Raw genomic sequence first — 17,110 nt, forward strand, 5'->3', positions numbered from 1 at the left:
CTATTCCAAGATCAAAATACCTTCCTATGAGAAATAGTTACATTCCCAGCATCCTTGAAAATATGGTAAACGTAGAGGCAAATTGCTAGTGATGTCTTCCGTGGTTAAACAATGTATTTTTTCTAATTTGATTGTATTCCTATTTAATGTCAGCATTCACATGTTACAGTATATTGCAACTCCCATCAAACTAAAATTGGATAGAAAAAAATATAGTAGTTTTGGCATTATTTTTAGATTCTTGTGAGAAGAATCATATATAAAATCTATTTTTAATATCTATGGGATGAGAAGTGAAAGCAATCATCTAAAATCTTATTATAAAACAAAATAATATTTCATACATTTCTTACAAAGTTAGAATTCAAAATGTAAACCATAGCTTCCTCGACACTGATTAAATCCTTTCAAACCCATATATTGATAGCAGCATGTCTCTGTCCCAACAGGTATATGTGCTTTCAAGAGCAAAACAATAAACTATAATACAAATTCTTATCATACCGATCAGTTAATATGCTGTAAATCTGTTTGTGGGACTGCATTTTATAAGATGCTGCAAAAGGGATGCCTTTAAAATGTACTTGTGATTTATTGTGATGGACTGCAAGAATTCTGGGATTTTGAGAGGCCCTATCATAAACAGTTGCGCTGGCTCAGAGCTCATAGCATTTATGAGCGTGCAGGGCTGCATTATTAAAACTGTTGCATTGCTTCGATAAAACAGCAAAGCAACATTTTTCACTGTGCCCTCTTTGCGACACGATGGATACGCCGTATTTATAATATGGTGCTCCATGTTGCAAGGGGTGACATATACGTCAGCAATCCTGACATATCTGTCGGCACAAAAGTCACGCATTACTGGATTTGTGTCGCAAGCATGACGCAACTCTAGCAATGCATGGAGTAGGCCTGTGTCTATGGCACTGCATCACCCTTACGCCTACCATGAGGCAGGCACAATGTTTTGACGCAATGGTGTCCTAGAAGTGTCGCAGTGAAATCTCATAGATTTCACTGCAATATGTCTACTACCCTTTTTTACATGGGAACGCTCACCCTGCATACATTATACCTGACACAGGTATAATGTGGCGCAGGGCTTTACAAGATGACGCATCTGCCTAGATGCATCACCTTGTACATATGGTGCAACGTAGCGCATTCTTTATGCCCCCGCTGCATCACGAAAGGCCTTCATAAATAAGACCTGCAGTGTCTGAAATGTAAATATATATCTTTGACACATCCCCTGATTATGTGTGGGTCATCTTTTTGGACATGTGGGTAAACTACTGTTTGCACAGTGATTGGAATTAGGTGTTGGGTGGTATTTACTTTGTTCAGTAATTAATGAGTGAGTTTAATATCTCACCCTTCAATACATTGTGGTAGGCCGATGCTGCGAGCACAAGGTAAGTGGTTTTTATATATTTATTTATTTTGGTTTCCCTATTCAGTCGCCTGTCAACTTCACCCCCTGGCCTGTCAAGCCCCGTCCAACCGCCCCACCACCCTTACCTCCACCGGTCGCAACTGCCAATGTGTACAGTTTTCAAACAGCACAGCTCAACACAGGTTGAGGCAACCATTGCCTCTGTTTCTTAGAGTTCTAGTCTGGAATACCATGTTGAAAATATAATTTTACACACATTATCAAGGCTTAAATATCAAAGACAAAAATATTGAGGAAATAAATACATGTAGGTAAGTATGGATTTACTATTGTTCACTCCACATCTACATACTTTGAAGATATCCATACATAACATCAAGGTACAAACATGTAAAGCTAAAATACAGTTAACCTATACTTACCTATATATACTTACCTGTCAATATTTTGCCTTCAATATTTGTGCCTCAATATTGCGGTAAACCGATATTTACCACTTGACATTCTGGACAATAATGTTGCAGAACCGCGTGACTGAAATTCATGCTCTAACTCTTATAATTATTGAGGGTAATGAATGCGTATTAGACAGTATAAGCGCATAAAAACAAGTGTTTGGCCCTGTGAAGAGTCAGCGTAGCTCTTTGAGATATGGCCCCTGAATGGTCTATTCACTTGTCTGATTTACATGTTGGGAAACAACTTTTACCATAGTAGTAGTAGTAAGAATGCTATTGTATTTCTATCAAAATAGGACTGAAGCAAAAAATACAAAATAACTGTGAATAGACTTGAGGAGACTCAATGGTTCCAGTTTAATGACATCATCTCTGTTAACTCTGTGGATCTTGTATCTTTCCCCCAAAGATTCCACCTCCTAAACCCAGTTGGAGTCTCACAGTGAAATAAGGCAGGAAGGAGGAACTATCTGGGAAAAAGACACAATAATTATTGATTCCACTGGTAATTCCTTAGGTTCCAACCCATTATTGGCCAGACCTTTCCATTTGTTTTGAGTTACCTGTACATCAATTATTGGTAACATCCGTGTGGGGATACTGGCCATTTTTATGGACCACTCGTAACTAAGTTTTATATCTCTAACTGCGAATTTAGAGTGGAAGTGAAATCTTTGACATTCCCAATGGGAATGTCAACAAAAAGAACAATGGTATACACAAGTTCCGTTTTTTATGGAGTGGCAAAGGAGTGCCCAATTAAAACAATGGTAGACAAATAATTCTCTGTCAAATTAGTAACCTAGAAAGAAAAAGTGCTGGTTCAGAAACCACTAGAAACACACTCAGGGCCAGATTTATCACACTTTCACGCAACGCAATGCAGCAAGACGCCTTGCTGCATCGTGCTGCATGAAAGGAAAAGGGCAGGAATGCACCATATTTAACATTATATGTCACATTCCTGTCTTCTCATTGCACTGAAACACAATGTGCTGCTTTTCGCCAAAGCAGGCACCCTTGTGCCACAGTGCACAGGTGCCTGGTTTGCAGGAAGGATAGTTTTTATGCAGCAACAACAACATCCTTCACAATAACAATCCTCAGAGACATTTTCCTCTTACTAACTGTGCTGCAGAATGCAGCACAGTTAAAATAAGAAAAAAACAAGGAGGAAAAAAGATATTTCTCATTGTAGCACTTCCCCCTGGAAGATGTTGCATTGTGATGCATTCCCAAGTTTACCAGTGTTGGTAAGTCTAGGAATCTATGAAATTCCGTGGATAGATGCATGGAAACACTCACGCTCGTCCCATGGAAAGCCTTCCCAGGGCACAGGGCACAGTAACGCAAGGAAGTGACGTGTGCTGCTTTGCGTTACTCCATATTTACTAAGCAATGCAAGGCCACGCAAGGTGGCCCGGTATCATTTGGTAAACCTGACCTAGGGATTTTGGTTGCCTTTATCACACCCTGTGTGATGCAAGGGCAATGCAAACCCTTGATAAATCTGGCCCTTAGTTTTTGTTTTTAAACAGTCACAACTTATATCCATTATTCCTCAGTCTAAGTCTCAAAAATCCCAATACTGATAAATCACATGTACATATGCGGGCAAGATAATGGACCAAACGCACAGATAAAACACAACACAGACTGCTTATAATGTACAAATAATGCACAATATGTGTGAATTGCATAATACTTTGCGACACAACTACCTCAAAGGGATATATGTTCATAGACTACAGTTGACAGCCCTACTGTCCTCAACTGATGCCCATTTATCACCACACGGGTCAAGAATAGGTGAGACAGTGAAGAGCATCATGAAACCAAAATATCAAGACTCAATGTCAGTGATCAAATGGAGAAAAAGAAGAGAACCCTTACTGAATGTTGGGAATCAAATGCCTCACTTCAGCGAATGAAAAAGAGGGGGGGAGCTGCAGCTTCCCCTCACATATGTGTGAAGGGGGCCTCAAATCTCCAACTGCCCAATCCCTTCCATCCTTGTCCATGCCATAGCTATAGGTGAACTGCAATCTCATACCACTGACTCCTTTTTATAGACCCATCTGACCAAGAAGGACATTCAGTAGGTGCTAATATATCAATGCATGCCCCATATATTCTATATTTCAATACCCACAAGGCACGATATATAACCATGCCGCAGGCATTACTGGAGAGTAAATAAACAATAAAGCTCATGCATTGCAAAGAGCATTTTCATTTGTGTTGATGCACTGGACTACACTCAATTTGCATTGACACCACTGAGGCTCATTGAACACCTATTTTAAAATAAAAGATTAGACTCCACAAGGCACAAGTCAGCTGAGATCTCATGAAACATGTCACTCATGTATATATCAATGTATCTTGGTGCAGTAAATTGTGGTTGTGTTTTTGGGTGGTCAGCATTTGGTGCACACCTTCAGGACTGAGAAACCCCACATTTTTTAATGTTTCCTTAGTACCAACACAAATACATATATATATCTCCAGTGGGGTACCAAGGGGTGGGTGGGGTGCGGTCCGAATTTTGCGGGCAGTCGCCTCCCCACGCTTTTACCTGCAGCCATCGCGGGGCAGAAAATAAGATGAAGCCCCAGCACTCTCCCCTCCAGCTCTTACATGTGGCCCGCCAAAGATCTAGCTACGCCACTGTATACTTCGAACCATTTCTCCTGGCACTATTACATTGCTTCACTACAGCACCTCTGCAGAGGTACATCAGCAAATTCATATGTATCTTTCTCACTACTGAGCAGACATGCAGGTTATGCAAGTCGACTTCACTGGCCTTGATTACCCTTTTAGGTGCTTGTATGGTCCATATTATGCAAATATTTCTGGTCTGTTGCATGTTGAATGTGTCATACATCTTAATATAAATTCTTGGAAAACATCCACAGTTGTGACCTGCTACAAGCTAGGGAAAAAAGGTGCTAGAAGGGAGACATAATCTACTATTCAGTTATTTTGCTTTTTCTCATTAGTTACCCATTTGTGAGATCTGCTGATGACCTCTGATAAATTCATATATGTGTTGGCTAATTGCCACATCACATCCACATGCCAACTTCAGTGGTGCTGTGCACTATACATTGTTGAAAAACTAGGCACCACACCACAAGCGTACATCAAAAGCAGCACAGAACTTGAGTGAAGCCAGAATCAGTGCATTCTGTGCATTAAATCACAATTCCCACTCCTCCACGATGGATATCAGCGATGCCTGCACTGTGGTGTAATCAGTATCTGATGTCACGACAGACGTGCACAGCTTTGTTTTACATATTGCTATGTTTGTGACTGCACTGCATGGCACTTCAGGGAAGCAAACTGCTACTTACACACATTTGATAAATCCATACAGTCGAATTGCTTATTGATCCATTCTGCATTTGGAATGGAAGATGCATGTACACAGTGTAATCCATTTTGTCAGATGTGGAAAATACCCTTTAAAAACTGCATTACTTTGAATTACTGAAGGCTCGGTGAGTGTACTCTCTGATATGCTTGCATTACAAGGCAGATCCTTCCATTTATTGTGCACAAGGAAAGTACAACACATTGGATTTTAAGACCCTCAAAAGGCAACCATTACTCCTCAATCTCCTGTCATTCTGCTTTGCAGCACTTTGGATGACTGGTCTTGCAACCTGTCTTTCGAAAATGCTCTATGAGTAGTATATGCCTATATCAAAATTACAAACTTGTCCATGAATTCCACCCCCATCATATATCAAAGAATCTCAGATTTTGAGAAGCTTCAAAACACGTATTTTCATCTGGTGCTTTTCTTGCTGTTTTGTGAAATGCCTTTTTACCCTTAAAGGTATTTAATTTAAGAGCTAAAGTAGATGTAAATGGAAAAATAGGTTGGGCACAGTTTTTTTGAATTCATTTTATGAACATTGGTTTGTGCCTTCAGCGGTAGTTTCAGACTAACAACTTGAGTCTCACTCACTATTAATGTGTATTAAATTGGTTTCTAAGCTCAAACTTCCCGTTCTTCCCTTTCAATGTAAGGCAGGTGGCTTTTGGGAAGATATGGTAAGGGTCTCTGGGTAGGTTGCATGTAAAACATTAGATTGATGTTTACACGTGAAAGCTGGGCAAGGGTGACTTTAGATGAGGCCTTGTCAAGTACTGGCCATAAAGTAAGTCTGAAGAAAGTTTACCTAGGGAAAGGGTGACCTCTTTCACTAGCAATAGCGACACTGTACAAATTCTAATCTATCATTGGTGACATCAAACGTGAGAGGAGTCTCTGTTAGAGTGTCTCTGATTGGAGAAAAAGCTAACAATGGGAAAAACCTTCTTAAGCAATCACTGTTATTCTTGATTAAAGATATGCAGGTAGATGCATGAAGCATTTTTGCAAACGCAAACGGTGCGAATCGCAAAATTCGGCCGTTTGCGCCTGCAAAAATGGCACTTGAGATGCATCAAGGGTTCATGCACTCGCAATTTAAGAATTCGCAAATAACTGCGAGTTCTCAAATTGCGATTGCATTTAAGGAATCGCAACTTGCGATTCCCTAAATGCAATGCATGAACCATTCCAAGATTCGGAATCTGGGGCTGCTATTTACCGCGAAGTCAAACTCCGTGGTAAATAGCAACAACTTAGAAATATGCACTTTAGTGCATTTTTCTAAGTTGTATGTTACACACACACATGTCCTTGGGCCATGTGTGTGCGCAACACCAGTGAACATTACCATTTCAGGGGTGCAACCCTGGCACCCTTAAAATTGCGGCTTATTTGTGATTCGCTAATTGCTAATCGCAAATAAGGAATGACTTCCCATTCATTATTTGCGATTAGCAATTAGCAAATCGCAAATAAGGAATCAGTAGAAATCGCAAATAATATTGCGATTCCTACATGCATCCCATTTTGCGAGTCTTTAATAGCGAATCCTTAAAATTCGCTATTAAGGACTCGCAAAACATAACTTTGATGCATCTGGGGGATGGTCTACATAAGTGATGCACCATAATTCTGGTTAGCAGCTATTTACCCAGCTGCTGGGTTAATAGTGAATTTTTCTGCTATTTATGTGGCCATTGGTTAAATAGTAGAGATTTTTTACTATTTTGCCAGTGTCCTTGAAAATAGCAGATAAACTTTGCTATGTACCTGTTAGCTGGCTAAATAATAGTGATTCTGCACTGTGTGGCAGATGGTCATGCAAACAGAAGAAAACAATCTCTATTTGCACAGCAGCTAGCTAAGTAGCAGAGATTCTGCATTGATCAACTGGTGGCCATGCAAATGGCAGTAAGACATCATTATTTACCCGACCACTAGCTAAATAGTAGAGGCTCTGCACTGTTTTGCCAGTGGCCATGCAAATAGCTGAAAAACGTCATTACATACGAGGCAGCTGGTTAAATAGTAGAGATTTTGCACTGCTCATCCAGCAGCTGTGCAAATAGCAGGAAAACTTAAATGTTTACCCGACTGCTGGATGAATAGTTGAGATTCTGTGTGGTTCAACTGGCAGCTAGTCAAACAGTAGAAATAATCAATTGAAATGAATGTCATTGGAATATGAACGAATTGTCCCATTAAATCAGAGAAAAACATATAGGGAATTTTCCTAGACCCTTGTTATATACACATATATAAAAGCTTGTGCTCAACCCTTGGTAGCTAAGACACAAGCAGACAGGCTTAGTGTAAGAAAATTATTTCAAGTATTTAGAAGTATCCCAAACAGCTACAAAGTCAAAACACAACAGCAATTTCTAAAAAGCAAAAAAATAATAAGAACAAGCTTTGGAAAGGACAATAGATTGAGCCTATGCGAGAGCTCTTGGCTTTACCAATGTCTTTTACCTAAGTTCAGGAGGAGTACAGCTGCTATGTAGCATTGCTAAATGTCGGAAAAAAGAACAATGACAAGGCCAGCTTTGGCTGGGTCATAGAGTTTTGTTTTACTTATGGCAAGTTGGCAACCCACACAACAGGTTGGGATGTAATGGGAAGATTAAAAAAAGTACTATGATGCGTCCAGTGCTGGCCACATCTTTTTTTGATGGGTGGGCTACACAGACAAAAGAATAATGGTGGGTGAGAGGGAAGAAGTCACATAGACAGGAGGTGGATTGGGGATGGGAGTAGTACGCAGATAAGTGTGGGAGTGGGAGGAGAAAATGCAATACAGACAAGGGTGGAGTTGGGAAGGGAAGAAGCAATACAGTCAAATGGGGGTGGCAGGGGAAGAAGTAACACAGGCAAGAGGGGAGCGAAAGAACCAACTATGACAAGGATGACAGGGTAGGAAAGAAATACTGCCTAAACATCGGAGCAGAGGAAGGACAGTAATCAAGATGAAGCAATCAGTAATTGATCTCTTCTCCACATAAAAAAAGAGGAAGTGAAACTGACAGACACTGGCCAATTAGGAAGCAGCAAATAAAAGTGACAAGGAAGACATGAATGGTAAGCAATGGATGGGTTCCAAGCCCTTTGTTGTATACATGCACGCTGTCTTAGGTGAGATCTAAAAATGACACCCAAATCATTAAAATTCAATCTGGGGAACTAGAGATACATATTTGTAAAGTTTTGTGGGTAAAAATGTGATTGATTGATTAATTTTTATTGTTTGGTTACTCAAAACCATTACATTAAAAACAGAGTAGAACATTACAAAAGGATTAAAACAGCAAGTGAGTCAGCTGGTAAGTCTGTGTAGTGGATCCCTAGACACTGGTAAGCTCAAGAGAATAGTGACTATGCAAAGGCATCTCCGCATGCGTCTGCAAAGACTCTAATCGTTTGTGCCCTGGGTAGCCATCAGCTTAGACCGTGTCTGTTGGATAAACTTTCCAAAGGAGGCAATTTGTTTTACTATGGTCAATGTATATAGTTGATGGATCGCCTCCTTTGTGGTACGTGTCCCCATTTGTCGTAGGATTGGCCTGAGATAAAGGCTACGTGCTGCGCGCAGGGCCGGGCTGCAGAGTAATAGATGGGCCAGCGACTCTCATTTGTAATTGCAGAGCCTGCATTCCGGGACTCCCAGTCCTGTCTGTTTGAGTGCATATAGTTCTTTAATGGGCAAGGGGTGTAGTCTGTAGGCTAAAATCTTGTGAAGGGCTGAGCGGCCCACAGCCTGCGTTAGGTGGTGTTTGGGATTATGCACTATGTGCGGCAGGCATAGGGACTCATGGAAATCTCGATTTGCCAATGACTCCAAATCCAGTTCCTGGGAACGGATACAAACTTGTTTTTTGATGGCGTTTTTAATTGCCGTATAATTAACTAGCTCGGGATTCCAATGATCGGTGGCGAGATTAAGGAGTTCCTTCGCCGTGGTAAAGGTGGTTGACCAAGGGTTCCCGGGTTCCGTGAAAATATGTTTCAGGACTGCCTTCAGTGTCTTGTCGTGTGCCGCGTTATTTGATAGTAATACTTGCACAGGGCAGCCATCTCTTCCAGTTTTTGTTGGTTGAGCGAAAATTCTAAGCGGACAAGGGTGTTTCTGGTGCACTTCGTAGTAAGAATAATTTCTTATACGCTCTGCAGTTGATTTTCTCCAGTTCCTTGTTGAATTTGCCCGGGAACGCTTGTTGGGCATAATTGAGGGCCAGCATTAGTTTTGCCTTAATTACTCTTTGGATGGCCATTGTCGATGGGCTATATAAGGTTGCTTGTAATTTGCATAGCGCATAGGTGATTGTTTTCCCTTTGCTTTGGATTTTCTTTAAATGAGCACCGGAAAGTCCAGACTCGTGATAGCAGACACCCAAGTAAGTGTATTGCTGTGTGCTCTCCAAAGACAGATGACCAAGCCTCCATTTGGCTAGTTTTTTGTTTGGGTAGCGACCAAAGATTACTATCTTTGACTTGGAAGGGTTAGCTACCAGCCGGTTCTGGTCATTATAAGTTGCCAAGGCGATCAGCGCCTTTTGCAAGCCAGTCTTGGTGTGATCCAGGAGTACCAGATCGTCAGCAGATTGCATGAACTGGAATTTGGTTCCACCGATCCTTGGAGTGGCTAAGGCTGCCCCGGACAGGGCTATCTCCATGTCTGCTGTGTATAGATTAAACAACAGAGGTGCTAGAACGCACCCCTGTTTTAGACCTCGATCCGTGTCAATCTTCTCAGATGCAAAATCGCTCGAGAGTTTAATTCGGACCCACGTTTTTTGATACAACGACTGGATTGCTCTTAACAGAGTCGGGTTGATGTTCCATTGGGCCAGCTTTCTCCATAGGATAGCGCGGTCTACCCCATCGAACGCTGCAGAGTAGTCGATAAAGCAGGTGAATAAAGGGAGACTCTTGCGCAACCGTGCTTGGTGGGCCAGGTAAGAAAGAGCGGTGATGTTATCCACGGTTGAAGACCCGGGTCTGAATCCGGTTTGGCAGAGGGGCAGAAGACCTTCTTCACTTACCCAGTCTGCGAGATCTGTCAGAAGGGCACTGGCATAGGCTTTGCCCTCGATGTCCAGGACGGCAATCATTCGATAGTTGGACAGGTCTGATTTAGGCCCTTTCTTATGGATTGGGTGTAAGAGCGAACCTCTCCAGGAGTCTGGCACATCCCCCAGGAACCAGCATTCGGCATATAGATGGGTCAGGTTTTCAGCCCAGAATTCTATGTTCGCTTTAAACAATAGTCCTGGGAGGCCGTTGGGGCCCGGGGTGCCATTGTGCCTGATTTTTTTTTAAATTTTGGACACTAGTAGTTTTCCAGGCGGGGCCTTCCTGTGGGTGGTGGAATCTGGCTCTTCTCTTGCTGTGAATGCATTCTTAGAATGAAGGGCGGTTTGGTCTTCATTGTATAGGGTTTGTACGTGGGCGACACAAGTGGAGGCCTCAAGGGAATTTTCTCTGTGATTTGGACCTCGTCCGAGAGTGCTTAAATAGCTCCAGAATTCTTGCGATTTCCCAGGGCTCAGCAGGTCAAAGATTTTCAGCCATTGTGCTTCGCAATGTTTGCGTTTTGCGGCCCACACCTTCTTCGAATGGCTTCTTGCGGCCTCTTGTAGCTGTTTTTTGTCTGAGGCTGTGCCATTTTTCTGGTGCGCTTTTCGTTTTTTGTTCAGATTTTTGGCGCTTTCTTTGATTGCCCGATTGAATCCGAGTGTGGATGGTGGGTGCCAGCGGGTTACCCTTGCTGTGTCCCCTCGAAGTATCACCGCTAGGGTCCCGGTGATTCCGTCCCATATTGCTATAGCGCCAGTTGCGTGGTCACTTGGTGGCCAGCCTGCCCATGAGTCTGTCCAATTGTTGAACATGGTGGTTGCTGCCAGCCCCCATTTAATTCTTCTAGGTAGCTTTATCAGTTCCTCGCTGTTTGCAGCCCCAATGTGTTGTAAGCTATGGCGTGTGTTTGTTGTCAAATTCAGTGTAATTATTAAAGCGGCGTGGTCACTGTCGCTGCGCTGGTGAACAGAGTAATCCGACATCAAAGGTTGCAGATTGTCACTTAAGATGATGTAGTCAATCTTGGTCTGGTTGTTGTACGTGGGAGCGACAAAGGCCCCTGGCCTGTTCTTTAGATGGACAGAATGTGCTGTCACCAGTTTGTAAGATATTAATAGGGCGTTAAGTGCCTTGGTGGCCCCGGATTGGTGACTTTGTGGAGGTATGACTCCTATATTGTGGATATTGAGGTCACCAAGAATGATGCAATCCAATGCCAGGAATTGTAGTAACAGGGCCTCTAGATGGTTTATTAGCATAGACAAATCGGCTGTAGATCCATACGGGTTATAGTAGATGTTGATCACCAAGATGGAAGAGGTTCCATTGATCAAAAGGGGGCCTTTCAGGATGCCCGCCTGGAGCATGTTGGGCAGGCTATTTATTTCCTTGAATTCTAATTCCAGCGAGTGCTTGATATAGACACACATCCCCCCTGATGGTCTTCCGAATATGTTGGTCTTTGTGGCAGGTTTGCCGTGTTCTGCATATCCTCTTAGTGAGAGAGGATTAGTCGCCCATGATTCTTGTATACAGATAATATCTGCCTCTTCCCGGAATGTCACGGCAACATGATTTTGTAACAGTGATTTGAATCCTGCGACATTCCAGGTCATGATTTTCAAGGTCTTGATGGTAGCGGGTTGGTTTATACCCATTAGTTGTGTGCTGAGAAAAGCGGCCCGTATCTCCAAGACAATGCGTGTTAGGAGCTGGGGTTTAATGCTAACGACAGCCAAGACCAGTCTTTACTCGCGCACCCCCTTGTTACGCACAAGCGTGTGCCTTGACTCAGGTTTGTTGTTATCTTAAGCGGAGATCCGTTAGTTAAGCCTTTGCTCATGCTGCCTTTGGATCCCTGAAGAATTGACGCCGCTTGGGGGGGCGTGATCAGGGAGAGCGTTCAAACGTATGTTCCCCCCCGTAGGCTGTTCCTGGTTTTCCGAGCCAAAGAGTGGGTGGTGAGTTTTTAAGATTAATGGGTATTTTTGCACGTGATAGGACTTTATTTTTATGCCACAACTTTCCAAAAGGGTATGTTGTCTCTTCAGGGCCTCTACCATGTTTGGGCTGAAGAAAGTTAGCTCCGTAGTTTCATTTTTCTCCTCCAGGTCCGGCGGAAGGAAGGAAATAGTCTCGATATCTGTAGTTTTTATCCCTTCCAAACCAGGGATGTTTGTGCAGAGTGTTAAAATGTTACCACGGTCGAGGATGTCCCACTTACCCTGTGAGGTGTATTCAGGGTACAACATTATTTTCCGCTCCTGGGATGTTATTTGAACTGGGTTATTGGCAACGTTCGCGTCCTTCCAGATTTTTTCCTGTGTGCCAGTGAACGGTGGCTGTCCCGCCCTGGGCAAATTATTAAATGCCTGGTTTATTGGCCCTGTTGTTTGCTGAGGTGCCACCACAAGGGGTGGGCTAAGTGGTCTGGTGTGGAGTGACCGGTCCCCAGCTTGCTCAGGTTTAAGGCCAAGAATGCCTTGGGGTGCGCGCTGAAGGGTTTCCGACGTTACGTTGGTCGCTGATGATTTATTAGCGACTGGTGGCACTAGAGTCACTCTGCTCATTGTGGTCTTTGTGTGAGCAGCGCGCTGGTGACTTGTTGGGCGAGGCTCGCGGTCACTTGGGGGGACTTGATTTGCTTCCCCATCGCATTGTCCAGGCGGGTCGGGTGTTTGGTTTTGTAGTTTCAATGCCAGGACTGGCTGGGGGCTGCAGGGTAGGCCAGCATGCTCTGGTCTGTGGCCAAATTAGTTAAGTGAAAGGCTTCCACAGATGCCTCAAATTTCCCTGTTGTCATAGTTATAGCTGCCGGCTGGATCGCTTTCTGAGTCTCCACCGGACCTCAGATTAACGGGCAAAAGCCATTGCCGAATTGAATTGGTGGGGTGTGATTGGTTTTTACTCTTTTTGTTGAGTTTCTTTAGTGTTTTCTTGTTTTTCCTGGATAGGTTTTGAAATTCTGGGCTAGCCAGTTTAAAGGTGTGATGTAAATCTTTATTATTGGTCTGAGTCAAGATAGCAATGGTTCCGCTCACGATGGTCGTCTCTGAAGGTGCCAGACCCGTGATCTTCTCCCCTTCAGGAATTTCTATACAGCAAGTTTGAGAATTTGCTGTGCCTTGTATTGTTTGGGATGCCTGGGGGGTGTCCTGTGCGGGTAAGTCCTGGTTTTTATTTGCTTCGTTCTTGAGGTCCTCAATTAGTGTAGTCATGATGTTTGGTAATTTTTCTAGGCTGAGCAGAATTGGGCTGCAGCCACATGAGACTGACTTTATGTGAGTGCTGTCCTGTGCTCTGCGAATCAGAGAGTTCAAGTGGTCCAATTTGGAATCTATCCCGGAGATCAGACCCGCGACGATTTGTAAGATGTTAATTTGGGCGTCGAGCTTGTCCGCGTGCATTAATGCCGCACCTGTCATTGAAATGAGCGCCTCATTGATCAGCAATAGGTGGTTTGTGATCAGCGGGGACTTCTCCCCCTTGTCTGCGTCTCTACTCGCGGGAGTTGGAGACTGGGCCATTTTAACGTGTTCCAGAAAGCTTGGTCTTGTTAAATTCGTGGACTGTGTTTGTGAAATGCCAGATGATGACGATGTTCTTCCTTCATTGTCTACATGTGAACTATTAGGCACGTCGGGCGAGGGCACACCATTTGGGGTGGGACTCAGCTGAGAATTCGCCGGGCTTTGATGGGTCCAAACTGGGGGCCAGAGTGGGACCGCTTTTGGTGTCACAGGTTTAAGGGATGCCCCACCGTAAAGAGTGATTATTTTTGGCGAGAGTGGAATACCGAATGCCCGGGGGCTGTAGGGCTTGGAATCTCCCCGTCGTCGGTTGCCTTAATGGAAGATGAACTGGTCGAGGTCGGGCGAGGTTCAGCTGGTGTGGGTACATTGGGGCTAAAGAAGGCTCTTATGTCCCTGTTTCCAGCTGGCCTGGTAGGCATTTCTTTTACGCTGAGGCAGGACTTAAGGGCTGTCGGCTTTGATGGGCTGAGGGTCTCTGTTGGGGCTGCTGATGCGGCTGTTGAAATCTCCCCGTCGTCGGTTGCCTTAATGGAAGATGAACTGGTCGAGGTCGGGCGAGGTTCAGCTGGTGTGGGTACATTAGGGCTAAAGAAGGCTCTTATGTCCATGTTTCCAGCTGGCCTGGTAGGCATTTCTTTTATGCTGAGGCAGGACTTAAGGGCTGTCGGCTTTGATGGGCTGAGGGTCTCTGTTGGGGCTGCTGATGTCAGGGCTGGGTATTCCGCTGGAAATTCCGGTGATGTCGGAGTTGCCCCGGTCGCTCCGGCTGCTCCTGTTTGATCCCCATCTATGAGCCCTGGCCCTAGATAAAAGCCACCTATTCCTGGGGGGTAGAATAGCTTCGCCTTCTGTCTCCTGGCTGATCCATGGGGGCGGGGCTTCTCCTGTAGTTGTATCAGGTTAGAGTTTCTGGTCCTCATATTATTCAAAGTTTGATTGTCTCACCAGGATTGACTTGGATTGACTTGGCACAACGCCTGCAGCTTGAGTGGGGGGGACTAGGGGGGACTAGCTTTCCCCCCTCCCACGACACCAGGATCTGCGAGATCTGCACGTATGTGCTGCCGGCCGATAGCGCTGCTGTCCACCCCCGACTCACTGACTCACCGAGTACCGGCTGTTGCAGCTGCTGCGGGTTGCAGGCTTCCCTGGCGGCCTTGCAGCCTTGCCGTAGCTTTTTCTGGTGTTAAGGTTCCTCCGTGCAGCTGAGGGTTTGCGGCGGTGTTGTTCTCACAGCGCGGGACTCAGCGCTCACACCTGCACGCAGCCTGACTCCTCTGGTCTCCTCTGGCGGATTGACGAGCTGCTAGGCGAGCTGCAAAACCTGGCGTCAACCACTTGCACTACAATCCCTCCTGTAGAAAAAAAGATGGCTTCAGTCGCTTCTATTGATATCTGCCGCCGTGGCTTGCTATCCCGGGGCTCCCGCGGCCACTCAGCACCAGCTGCAGTCTGCTGCAGTCAGCCTGCCAGAAATGGAGTCTCGGGGGATTGAGTTGAGCGCCGCTTCAACCAGGATGCCAATTCCGCCCACTAGCTCCCACCGGCTAGCTCAACCCCTGCCGGGTGCCGGATACCGGCGCAGGGGGACAAGGGCTGGGAGCAAGTAGCCGGGAGCCGTGAGAGTTTTTTGCTGGGTGCCGGAACCAAAATGCGAGCCGGGCGGGGGGCGGGCGGGGATGCCGCTGAAAACGCTGAGGGACGCTAGGAGACTCGATAAGCCTTGCCGCCCGCTGCTCCCCGCTGCTCGCTGCTCACCACGGAAGGAATGATGAAGGAATAATGCTGCTAGGGGAGGCAGGGAGGCGGGGTGGCTCACCTCGGTTACCTGCTCGTCTGGGGGGGCGCGCCGGCTCGGCACAGCTCATGCGAGGTGCCGTCCAGGTGTTTACACTCGCTCTCCTTCAGGTGCCGTTCCGTCAATCCCGAGTGCCGGGCTCGTGCTTCTTCTCGTATTCCTCCCACGGCACTCCGCACTCCACCTGCCTGCTGGCGCTGGTTAGGAAAGTCGGAGATGCCCGCCGTCACTCTGCTCCGCTCCACTACAGCTTTTCAGCTTTCTTGGCTCTCGGCTCGGCTCCGCTCTCGGCAGTCCAGCAGCAGCAGCAGCTCCTTCAGCTCCGCTGCACCCTCGCTCTGCACTCGCACCTTGCTTGCTTGTAAAAAGTGTCATGAAACAGGATAGCACCAGAAGCTGGTTATGCCTAGTCTTTCTATCCGATCAAATATTTTAGCTTTTGTCTTCATTACTTGTATGGAAGTAGAAATCCTTTAGCAGAGCAAGGTTAAAGGATGTATCTGGAAAAGTACACTTATAGTTGACTACCCATTGGATAAGTTACTACTGGTGTTGGGGGGACAAGATCAGAGCTTGGAAATTGAAATGTCATGCCCTTCAAAGTCCTCTCATCAGACCGGTAACTTTTGACACTTTTACCAGGTCAAGATACCTACGCTGGGATTTATGGGTAGATTTACAAATATCTTGCACTGGATTAGGATCACAAAAGTTTACTTACCAGCACAAAACTTTGTTTAGCACTGGAAAGTACCCTGATGGTAACACAAAGCAGCACAAAGCACTCCTTTGCATTACTGAGTGCCGAGGGGGCTTTACTTGGGAGGTACATGGGCGTTCCCATGTTAAATAGGCCCGCTATGTTTAGCAATATGGGAGTACTTATATAAATTGGTGGGGCTCCTGCATCATCAAACGTGCTGATCCATTGCCCTGTTTTGAGCTGGGTAAACTCTATGTTTCTGCTGGTGGAGCCTCAGTCAGGTCTGTCTGTGACAATGCTTGACATGGAAACCCTTGAAGTGACAACCTGTGTGCCACTGGTCACCAGCTCAGTCAGCACACCAGTTATGCAGCATTACGTAGGGTCTGGTACCATCACTTATATTTTCCCTGCCTGGGTATGCCATGCAATGCCATTGCTTTCGTTTTTTGTATTTTCATTGTTTCACTAGTATTCTTAGTGTATGCATATTTTTGTATTATTACAGTGTTATTCTATTATGAAGCATAACACACCCAAGGAACATGCCATGCTCATTTACATTTAATGGTTGTGTTGTGCTGTACCTATACTCAGTCCTCACCCCACCTCTTTTGATTTAAGCCCTGACTGATGAAATTAATTACCTTGAGAGTCATGGAAATGAGAGAGGTCAACTGTCAACCACAAAGTATCAAGAATGTGGGTCAGTGAGAACACATGCAATCCTATCTTTGATAGTGCTAGTCTGACCC

This window comes from Lissotriton helveticus, chromosome 11, assembly GCF_964261635.1.
Source record: "Lissotriton helveticus chromosome 11, aLisHel1.1, whole genome shotgun sequence".
NCBI lineage: Eukaryota > Metazoa > Chordata > Amphibia > Caudata > Salamandridae > Lissotriton > Lissotriton helveticus.